This window comes from Limulus polyphemus, unplaced genomic scaffold (assembly GCF_000517525.1).
Source record: "Limulus polyphemus unplaced genomic scaffold, Limulus_polyphemus-2.1.2 Scaffold2483, whole genome shotgun sequence".
Taxonomy (NCBI): Eukaryota; Metazoa; Arthropoda; class Merostomata; order Xiphosura; family Limulidae; genus Limulus; species Limulus polyphemus.
In genome coordinates, this window is record NW_013668093.1 from 139,496 (window position 1) to 150,692 (window position 11,197).

The following is an 11,197-nucleotide window of genomic DNA, read 5'->3' on the forward strand; positions in this document are numbered from 1 at the left end:
AAACGAACATGTGGTGGCCTACTTCAGTAGGGTCATGAGTAGACCAGAGAAAACTACTGTGTAACACAGAGGGAAGGGGCAGTGTTACGACAGTGTAAGTCGCGTGATGCTGTGAGCATGTGCGCTGGAGTTTCTCGAATTATCGAGGAATCCTGCGAATGCTCTAGTGTTTGCTAGATGCCCTCTTTTTTAGTATATAAGCCTGGCAAAGAAAGCTAGCTGGAGGTAGATAGATAATCGAGTCACGATAAGTTGATTATGTTTCTGTGATTTGCAGTCGCATAGAGCAAAGTTATCGAGCTTGTGAATTATAGCGTGTGTTTATAAAAGTTATTAAGCTTAGTGTAACAAGGTACGTACTCACTGTGAAATTACTGTGTAATGAAAGTTTGTATCGTGGACGAATAAACTGGGTTAATCAAGAAAGGACTTGTATCGCTGAAGTTTCTCGGAAATAATTTATACCGGAAATGAACAAACAAGCAGATACGGAACAATACTAATATGAATAGAAACTCAAATTTAGGCTTACAGGGCAATTTTCGTGATCTAGGCTAATATAATGTTGCTAAGCGATAGCGTACAATAATTATGTTTGTTATATCGTCAAATTGTTGGCACGTGCTGCTAAGTGATTGCACGAACGAATTACGTTTGAGTGTAATCTGATATACAATAGACGAGGACATGTGTATTACAAACCACATCGACGTATTAACATTAGCATGGATTGTACAGGCTCAAACCAGAGCGATACGTAAAACATTAAAATAAAAATAAAAACAACCTGAATTATTGTCGGGTATGTACCAGATTAGCCACGGTATAATATTTAGAGCTTGTACCAGTCACGGTATAATATATAGCAGTGGAATCACTCACGGTATACTATATAGAGCTATTATCAGTCACGGTATAATATATAGAACTATTATCAGTCACGGTATAATATATAGAGATGGTATCAGTTATGGTATAACATATAGCAGTGGAATCAGTCACATTATAAGATATAGTGCTATGATCAGTCACGGTATAATATATAGAGATGGTATCAGTTATGGTATAACATATAGTAGTGGAATCAGTAACGGAATAATATATAGAGCTATGATCAGTCACGGAATAATATACAGAGCTATGATCAGTCACGGGATCATAAATATATATATAGAGAGCTATGATCAGTAACGTTATAATATAAGGAACAATGCTCAGTCACGGTATAATATATACAGCTATGATCAGTCACGTTATAACACATATAGATATGATTTGCCACAGTATCACATATAGAGCTATAATCAGTCATGGTATAATATATGGAGCTATGATCATTCACGGTATAATACGTAGAGCTGGGATAAGTCACGGTATAATATATAGAGCTAAGATCACTAACGTTATAATACATAAAGCAATGCTCAGTCACAGTATAGTATATAGAGCTAAGATCAGTAACGTTATAATATATAGAGCAATGCTCAGTCACGGTATAATATATAATTATGATCAGTCATGGTATAACATATAGAGTCATGATAAGTCACGGTATAATATATAAAGATGGTATCAGTCACGGTATGACATATAGCAGTGGAATCAGTCATAGTATAAGATATAGAGCTATGATCAGTCACGGAATAATCAATATATCGAGAGAGAACTAAGATCAGTAACGTTATAATATATAGAGTAATGCTCAGTCACGGTATAATATACAGAGCTATGATCAGTCACGGTATAATATATAGAGTTATGATCAGTAACGGTATAATATATAGAGCAGGGATCAGCCACGTTATAATATATACAGCTACGATCAGCCACGTTATAATATATACAGCTATGATCAGACACTGTATAATATATAAAGTTGGGATTAGTCACGGTATAATATATAGCAGTGGAATCAGTCACAGTATAATATGTAGAGCTATAATCAATCACGGTATAACTTATAGAGCTATAATCAGTAACGGAATAATATACAGAGCTATGATCAGTCACGGTATAATAAATATATATATAGAGAGAGCTAAGATCTGTAACGTTATAATATATAGAGCAATGCTCAGGTCACGGTATAATATATATATACACCTATCATCAGTTAGGGATAATAAAACGAGCTAGGATCAGTCGCGGTATAATATATACAGCTATGATCAGTCACGTTATAACACATAGTTATGATTTGTCACAGTATCACATATAGAGCTATAATCAGTCATGGTATAATATAAAGAGCTATGATCATTCACGATATAATTTGTAGAGCTGGGATCAGTCACGGTATAATATGTAGAGCTGTGATCAGTCAAGGTATAATATATAGATTTTTAATCAGTCATGGTATAACATATAGAACTGGGATCAGTCACAGTATAATATATCGAGCTAAGATCTGTAGCGTTATAATATATAGAGCAATGCTCAGTCACGGTATAATATATAGAGTTATGATCAGTCACGGTATGATATATATATAGAGTTATGATAAGTCACGGTATAATATATATATAGATGGTATCAGTCACGGTATGATATATAACAGTGGAATCAGTCACCTTATAAGATATAGAGTCTTTGATCAGTCACGGTATAATAAGTATATGGGGAGAGCTAAGATCAGTAACGTTAAAATATATAGAGTTATGATAAGTCACGGTATAATATATATATAGATGGTATCAGTCACGGTATGATATATAACAGTGGAATCAGTCACCTTATAAGATATAGAGCTTTGATCAGTCACGGTATAATAAGTATATGGGGAGAGCTAAGATCAGTAACGTTAAAATATATAGAGCAATGCTCAGTCACGGTATAATATATAGAGCTATGATCAGTCACGGTATGATATATATATAGAGTTATGATAAGTCACGGTATAATATATATATAGATGGTATCAGTCACGGTATGATATATAACAGTGCAATCAGTCACATTATAAGATATAGAGCTATGATCAGTCACGGTATGATTTATAGAGCTATGACAAGCCACAGTATCATCTATTTAGAGTTATGATCAGTCATGGTATAATATATAGAGCTGGGATAAGTCAAGGTTTATAGAGCAATGATCAGTCACAAGATAATATATAGAGCTATGATCAGTCATGGTATAATATAGAGATGGTATCAATCACGGTATGACATATAGCAGTGGAATCAGTCACATTAATAGATATAGAGCTATGATCAGTCACGGTTTAATAACTATATGAAAAGAGTGCTAAGATCAGTAACGTTATAATATATAGAGCAAAGCTCAGTCACGGTATAATATATAGAGCTATGATCAGTCACGGTATGACTTTTAGAGCTATAATAAATCATAGTATAATATATAGAGTTATGATCAGTCACGTTATAATATATAGAGTTATGATCAGTCACGGTATAATATATAGAGCTGGGATCAGTCAAAGTTTATAGAGCAATGATCAGTCACAAGATAATATATAGAGCTATGATCAGTTATGGTATAATATAGAGATGGTATCAGTCACGGTATGACATATAGCAGTGGAATCAGTCACGGTATAATACATATAGATGGTATCAGTCACTGTATGACATATAGCAGTGGAATCAGTCATAGTATAAGATATAGAGCTATGATCAGTAGTGGTATAATATAAAGAGCTTTGATCATTCACAATATAATATGTAAAGCTATGATCAGTCATGGTATAATAATATGTAGAGAGAGCTAAGATCAGTAACGTTATATTATATGGAGCAATGCTCAGTCACGGTATGATTTATAGAGCTATGATAAGTCACAGTAAAATATATAGAGTTATGATCAGTCACGGTATAATTTATAGAGCTATGATCACTCACAAGATAATATATACAGCTATGATCAGTCACGTTATAACACATATAGTTATGATTTGTCACAGTATCACATATATAGCTATAATCAGTCATGGTATAATATATGGAGCTATGATTATTCACGGTATATTATGTAGAGCTGGGATCAGTCATACTATAATATGTAGAGCTGTGATCAGTCACGGTATAATATATAGATTTGGAATCAGTCATGGTATAATATATAGAACTGGGATCAGTCACAGTATAACATATAAAGCTACGATCAGTAACGTTGTAATATATAGAGCAATGCTCAGTCACGGTATGATTTATAGAGATATGATAAGTCATGGTATAATATATAGAGTTATGATCAGTCATGGTATAATATTTACAGTTATGATCAGTCACGGTATAATATATAGAGCTATGATCAGTCACGGTATGATTTATAGAGCTATGATAAGTCACGGTATAATATATACACCTATCATCAGTTAGGGATAATATAACGAGCTAGGATCAGTCACGGTATAATATATACAGCTAGGATCAGTCACAGTATAATATATAGAGCTTTGATCAGTCACGTTATAACACATATAATTTTGATTTGTCACAGTATCACATATAGAGCTATAATCAGTCATGGTATAATATATGGGATTATTCACGGTGTAATATGTAGAGCTGGGATCAGTCACAGTATAATATGTAGAGCTAAGATCAGTCACGCTATAATATATAGAGCAATGCTCAGTAACGGTATAATATATAGAGCTATGATCGGTCACGATATGATTTATAGAGCTATGATAAGTCACGGTATAATATATAGAGTTATGATCAGTCACGGTATAATACATAGAGGTGTGATAAGTCACGGTATAATATATATAGATGGTATCAATCACGGTATGATATAGAGCAGTGAAATCAGTCAGTATAAAATATAGAGCTATAATCAGTCATGGTATAATATCAAGAGCTATGATCATTCACGATATGATATGTAGAGCTGGGATCAGTCAGAGTATAATATGTAGAGCTGTGATCTGTCAAGGTATAATATATAGAGCTAGGATCAGTCACGGTATAATATATAGAGCAATGCTCAGTCACGGTATAATATGTAGAGATATGATCAGTCACGGTATGATATTTAGATTTATGATAAGTCACGGTATAATATATATAGATGGTATCAGTCACGGTATGACATATAGCAGTGTGATCAATCACATTAATGGATATAGAGCTATGATCAGTCACGGTTTAATAAGTATGTGGAGAGAGAGCTAAGATCAGTAACGTTATAATATATAGAGCAAATCTCAGTCACGGTATAATATATAGAGCTATAATCAGTCACGGTATGACTTATAGAGCTATAATAAGTCACAGTCTAATATATAGAGTTATGATCAGTCACGTTATAATATATAGAGTTATGATCAGTAACGGTATAATATATATAGAGCTGGGATCAGTCAAGGTTTAATTTATAGAGCTATGATCAGTCACATAATAATATATAGAGCTATGATCAGTCACGGAATAATATATATAGATGGTATCAGTCACGGTATGACATATAGCAGTGGAATCAGTCACGGTATAATGTATAGAGCTATGATCAGTCATGGTATAATATAAAGAGCTATGATCATTCACGATATAATATGTAGAGCTGGGATCAGTCACAGTATAATATGTAGAGCTGTGATCAGTCAAGGTATAATATATGTAGATTTATAAACAGTCATGGTATAATATATAGAACTGGGATCAGTCACAGTATAATATATAGAGTTAAATTCAGTAACGTTATAATATATAGAGCTATGGTCATTCACAATATAATATACAGAGCTATGATCAGTCACGGTATAATAAATATATATACAGAGAGCTAAGATCAGTAACGTTGTAATATATAGAGCAATGCTCAGTCACGGTATAATATATAGAGCTATGATCAGTCACGATATGATTTATAAAGCTATGATTAGTCACAGTATAATATATTCACCTATCATCAGTTAGGGATAATATAACGAGCTAGGATCAGTCACGGTATAATATATACAGCTATGATCAGTCACGTTATAACACATATAGTTATGATTTGTCACAGTATCACATATAGAGCTATAATCAGCCACGGTATAATATATGGAGCTATGATCATTCACGGTATAATACGTAGAGCTGGGATCAGTCACGGTATAATATATAGATTTCGAATCAGTCATGGTATAATATATAGAGCTAAGATCACTAACGTTATAATACATAAAGCAATGCTCAGTCACAGTATAATATATAGAGCTGGGATCAGTCAAGGTTTAATTTATAGAGCTATGATCACTCACAAGATAATATATAGAGCTATGATCAGTCACGGTATGACATATAGCAGTGGAATCAGTCACGGTATAATGTATAGAGCTATGATCAGTCATGGTATAATATAAAGAGCCATGATCATTCACGATATAATATGTAGAGCTGGGATCAGTCACAGTATAACATGTAGAGCTGTGAACAGTCAAGGTATAATATATGTAGATTTATAAACAGTCATGGTATAATATATAAAACTGGGATCAGTCACAGTATAATATATAGAGCTAAGATCAGTAACGTTATAATATATAGAGCTATGATCAGTCACGGTATAATATATATAGATGGTATCAGTCACGGTATGACATATATCAGTGGAATCAGTCACGGTATAATGTATAGAGTTGTGATAAGTCACGGTATAATATATATATAGATGGTATCAGTCACCGTATGACATATAGCAGTGGAATCAGTCACAGTATAAGATATAGAGCTATGATCATTCACGATATAATATGTAGAGCTGGGATCAGTCACAGTATAATATGTGGAGCTGTGATCAATCAAAGTATAATATATAGATTTATAATCAGTCATGGTATAATATATAGAACTGGGATCAGTCACAGTATAATATATAGAGCTAAGATCAGTAACGTTATAATATATACATTTATAATCAGTCATGGTATAATATATAGAACTGGGATCAGTAACAGTATAATATATAGAGCTAAGATTAGTAACGTTATAATATATAGAGCAATGCTCAGTCACGTTATAATATATAGAGTTATGATCAGACACGGTATGATATATAGAGTTATGATAAGTCACGGTATAATATATATAGTTGGTATCAGTCACGGTATGACATATAGCAGTGTAATCAGTCACAGTATAAGATATTGAGCTATGATCAGTAGTGGTATAATATAAAGAGCTATGCTCATTCACAATATAATATGTAAAGCTATGATCAGTCACGGTATAATAATAATATGGAGAGAGAGAGCTAAGATCAGTAACGTTATATTATATGGAGCAATGCTCAGTCACGGTATGATTTATAGAGCTATGATAAGTCACAGTATAATATATATAGTTGTGATCAGTCACGGTATAATATATAGAACTGGGATCAGTCAAGGTTTAATTTATAGAGCTATGATCAGTCACAAGATAATATATAGAGCTATGATCAGTCACGGTATCACATATAGAGCTATAATCAATCATGGTATAATATATGGAGCTATGATTATTCACTGTATAATATGTAGAGCTGGGATTAGTCACACTATAACATATAGATTTGGAATCAGACATGGTATAATATATAGAACTGGGATCAGTCACAGTATAATTTATAAAGTTAAGATCAGTAACGTTATAATATATAGAGCAATGCTCAGTCACGGTGTTATTTATAGAGATGTGATAAGTCATGGTATAATATATAGAGCTATGATCAGTTATGGTATAATATATAGAGTTAAGATCAGTCACGGTATAATATATATAGATGGTATGAGTTACGGTATATTATATAGGAGTGGAATCAGTCACAGCATAAGATAAAGAGCTATAATCAGTAACAAAATAATATGTAGAGCTATGATCAGTCACAATATAATATATATATGTAGAGAGCTAAGATCAGTAACGTTATAATATATAGAGCAATGCTCAGTCACGGTATAATATATAGAGCTATGATCAGTCACGGTATGATTTGTGGAGCTATGATAAGTCACGGAATAATATATACACCTATCATCAGTTACGAATAATATAACGAGCTAGGATCAGTCAAGGTATAATATATACAGCCATGATCAGTCACGTTATAACACATATAGTTATGATTTGTCACAGTATCACATGTAGAGCTATAATCAGTTATGGTATAATATATGGAGCTATGATTATTCACGGTATAATATGTAGAGCTGGAATCAGTCACACTGTAATATGTAAAGCTGTGATCAGTCACGGTATAATATATAGATTTATAATCAGTCCTGGTATAATATATAGATTTATAATCAGTCCTGGTATAATATATAGAACTGGGATCAGTCAAAGTATAATATATAGAGCTAAGATCAGTAACGTTATAATATATAGAGCAATGCTCAGTAACGGTATAGTATGTAGAGCTATGATCAGTCACGGTACGATATATAGAGTTATGATAAGTCACGGTATTATATATATAGATGGTATCAGTCACGGTATGACATATGACAGTGGAATCAGTCACATTATAAGATACGGAGCTATGATGAGTCACGGTTTTATAAGTATATGGAGAGAGAGCTAAGATCAGTAACGTTGTAATATATAAAGCAATGCTAAGTCACGGTATAATATATAGAGCTTTGATCAGTCACGGTATGATTCATAGAGCTTTGATAAGTCACAGTATAATATATAGAGTTATGATCAGTCACGTTATAATATATAGAGTTATGACCAGTCACGGTATAATATATAGAGCTGAGATCAGTCAAAGTTTAATTTATAGAGCTATGATCAGTCACAAGATAATATATAGAGCTATGATCAGTCACGGTATAATATATAGAGCTGGGATCAGTCACGGTATAATATTTACAGCTATGATCAGACACGGTAAAATATATAGAGTTATGATAAGTCACGGTATACTATATAGAGCTGTGATCAATCACGGTATAATATATAGATTTTGAATCAGTCATGGTATAATATATAGAACTGGGATCAGTATAATATATAGAGCTAAGATCAGTAACGTTATAATATATAGAGCAATGTTCAGTCACGGTATAATATATAGAGTTATGATCAGCCACGGTATGATATATATAGATGGTATCAGTCACGGTATCACATATAGCAGTGGAATCAGTCACATTAGAAGATATAGAGCTATGATCAGTCACGCTATACTAAGTATATGGAGAGAGAGCTAATATCAGTAACGTTATAATATATAGAGTTATGATCAGTCACATTATAATGTATAGATTTGATCAGTCAAGGCTTAATTTAAAGAGCTATGATCAGTCACAATATAATATATTGAGCTATGATCAGTCACGTATAGTATATAGAGTTTGGATCAGTCACGGTCTAATATTTACAGCTATGATCAGACACGGTATAATATACAGAGCTATGATCAGACACCACATAATTTGTAGAGCTGGGATCAGCCACGTTATAATATATAGTGCTATGATCAGACACATGTTTCGTGTAGTAGGTCAACCATGCAGGAATAATAAATTATAACAACCGTTCTTTATTATTCAATTATAACTGACACGCTGCGGTGTTTATTTACTAGCAACCATATTTTCATGTTTCATGTATAGGTCAATCATGTAGGAATAATAAATCATTAAGAACCATGTTTTAATATTCAGTTATAACTAACACGCTGTGGTATTTAATTATTATCATCCTTATTGTAATATTTCATTTATTAGGTCAACCAAGTAGGAATAATAAACTATTAACAGCCATGTTATATTATTCTGTTATAACTTACACGCTGCGGTGTTTAATTACCATCAACCATATTGTAATGTTTCATGTAGTAGGTCAACCATGCAGGAATAATAAATTATAAACAACCATGTTTTATTATTCAGTTATAATTGACACGCTGCGATGTTTAATTACTATCAACCATGTTGTAATGTTTCATCTATTAAGTCGACCATGCAGGAATAATAAATTATTAACAGCCATGTTTTATTATTCAGTTATAACTGATATGCTGCGGTGTTTAATTACTATCAACCATATTGTAATGTTTCATGTATTAGGTCAACAAAGTAGGAATAATAAATTATTAACAACAATGTTGTGTTATTCATTTATAACTTTCAACCTGCGGTGTTTAATTAGTGGCTGTCGTACTGTATGATTTTATGACTTAAAAAATGTTCTGTTAAGTAACACGGTTTTCCCGTATAAGTTGACGGACTTACAACGCTAAAACCCTGGGTTTGATTTCCTGCGATGGTCCAGCAGATAGCGTCTTTACTCTTAAACAAAGAGATAGACAGACACGATGAGGTGTTTCGTGCGATATAACCTATTCCCAGATTTGTGATTTTGTTGTTATGAACATCAACACTAAACTACCTGCACGACTACGACTGGTAGATTAGTGGTAGTTTGTGTACAACGTATTGATTTTCTACCTCGATGTACGTTTCACTTTTAACATAAACATTTCATAGTCGTGCTTTCTTCCTTTTAAAAAATGACAATATTGTGGCTTAAAATCTACCGTAGACATGCATGAAATGGGAAATAATTATTAGTTTAATTTCCATGAAAATTTCCTTTACAGTTTCCAGCTAATCCTCTAAAAGCTTCCTTTTAAGTGCACTTTATTATAGAATATTGACATGTACATGACAGAAGTACCGCCCACAGCCAATCAATATCGGCTGCTCCTGTTATGGATGATTTCCCTAATGTGGTACGATGCTTTTTATATATCTTTTTACTTCAACCCAATAAACTTTGTTCTATGATGTTTACTATTAGTCGCCAGCTGTACTTTTCTCTCCAACAGTTGTTGTGTAAATTTTCAATAAACCTTGAGGTGAACCTTAAAGGTATTTGTTGCATAATTCTAGAGTTAAGAGTTTTGTGAAGTTTTTTTCTTTATTGAACCTGAGTCCAAAAATGTAAATTTAAAAAAAATATTTGTTGTATAGTTTACTTGGTAAGAGTATTGTTGAGTTTTTTTAGCCACTCGTAAAACAAACATTGAAATATTTTAAAATAATTGTTGCATAATTTATGTGTTAAAATATTGTTGAGTAACTTTTCAATCAAACTTGAGTCTAAAATTAACACATGTTTAGCAATTTTTGCAAAATTCGTGTGTTAGAAATATTTCAGACTGACGTTTTATTAAACTGTTACGTCTCTGGTCGTTTTTAATTCCCGTATAATTTCTTTCGGATGAAACTTTAGCGACACACTTCCTTTCT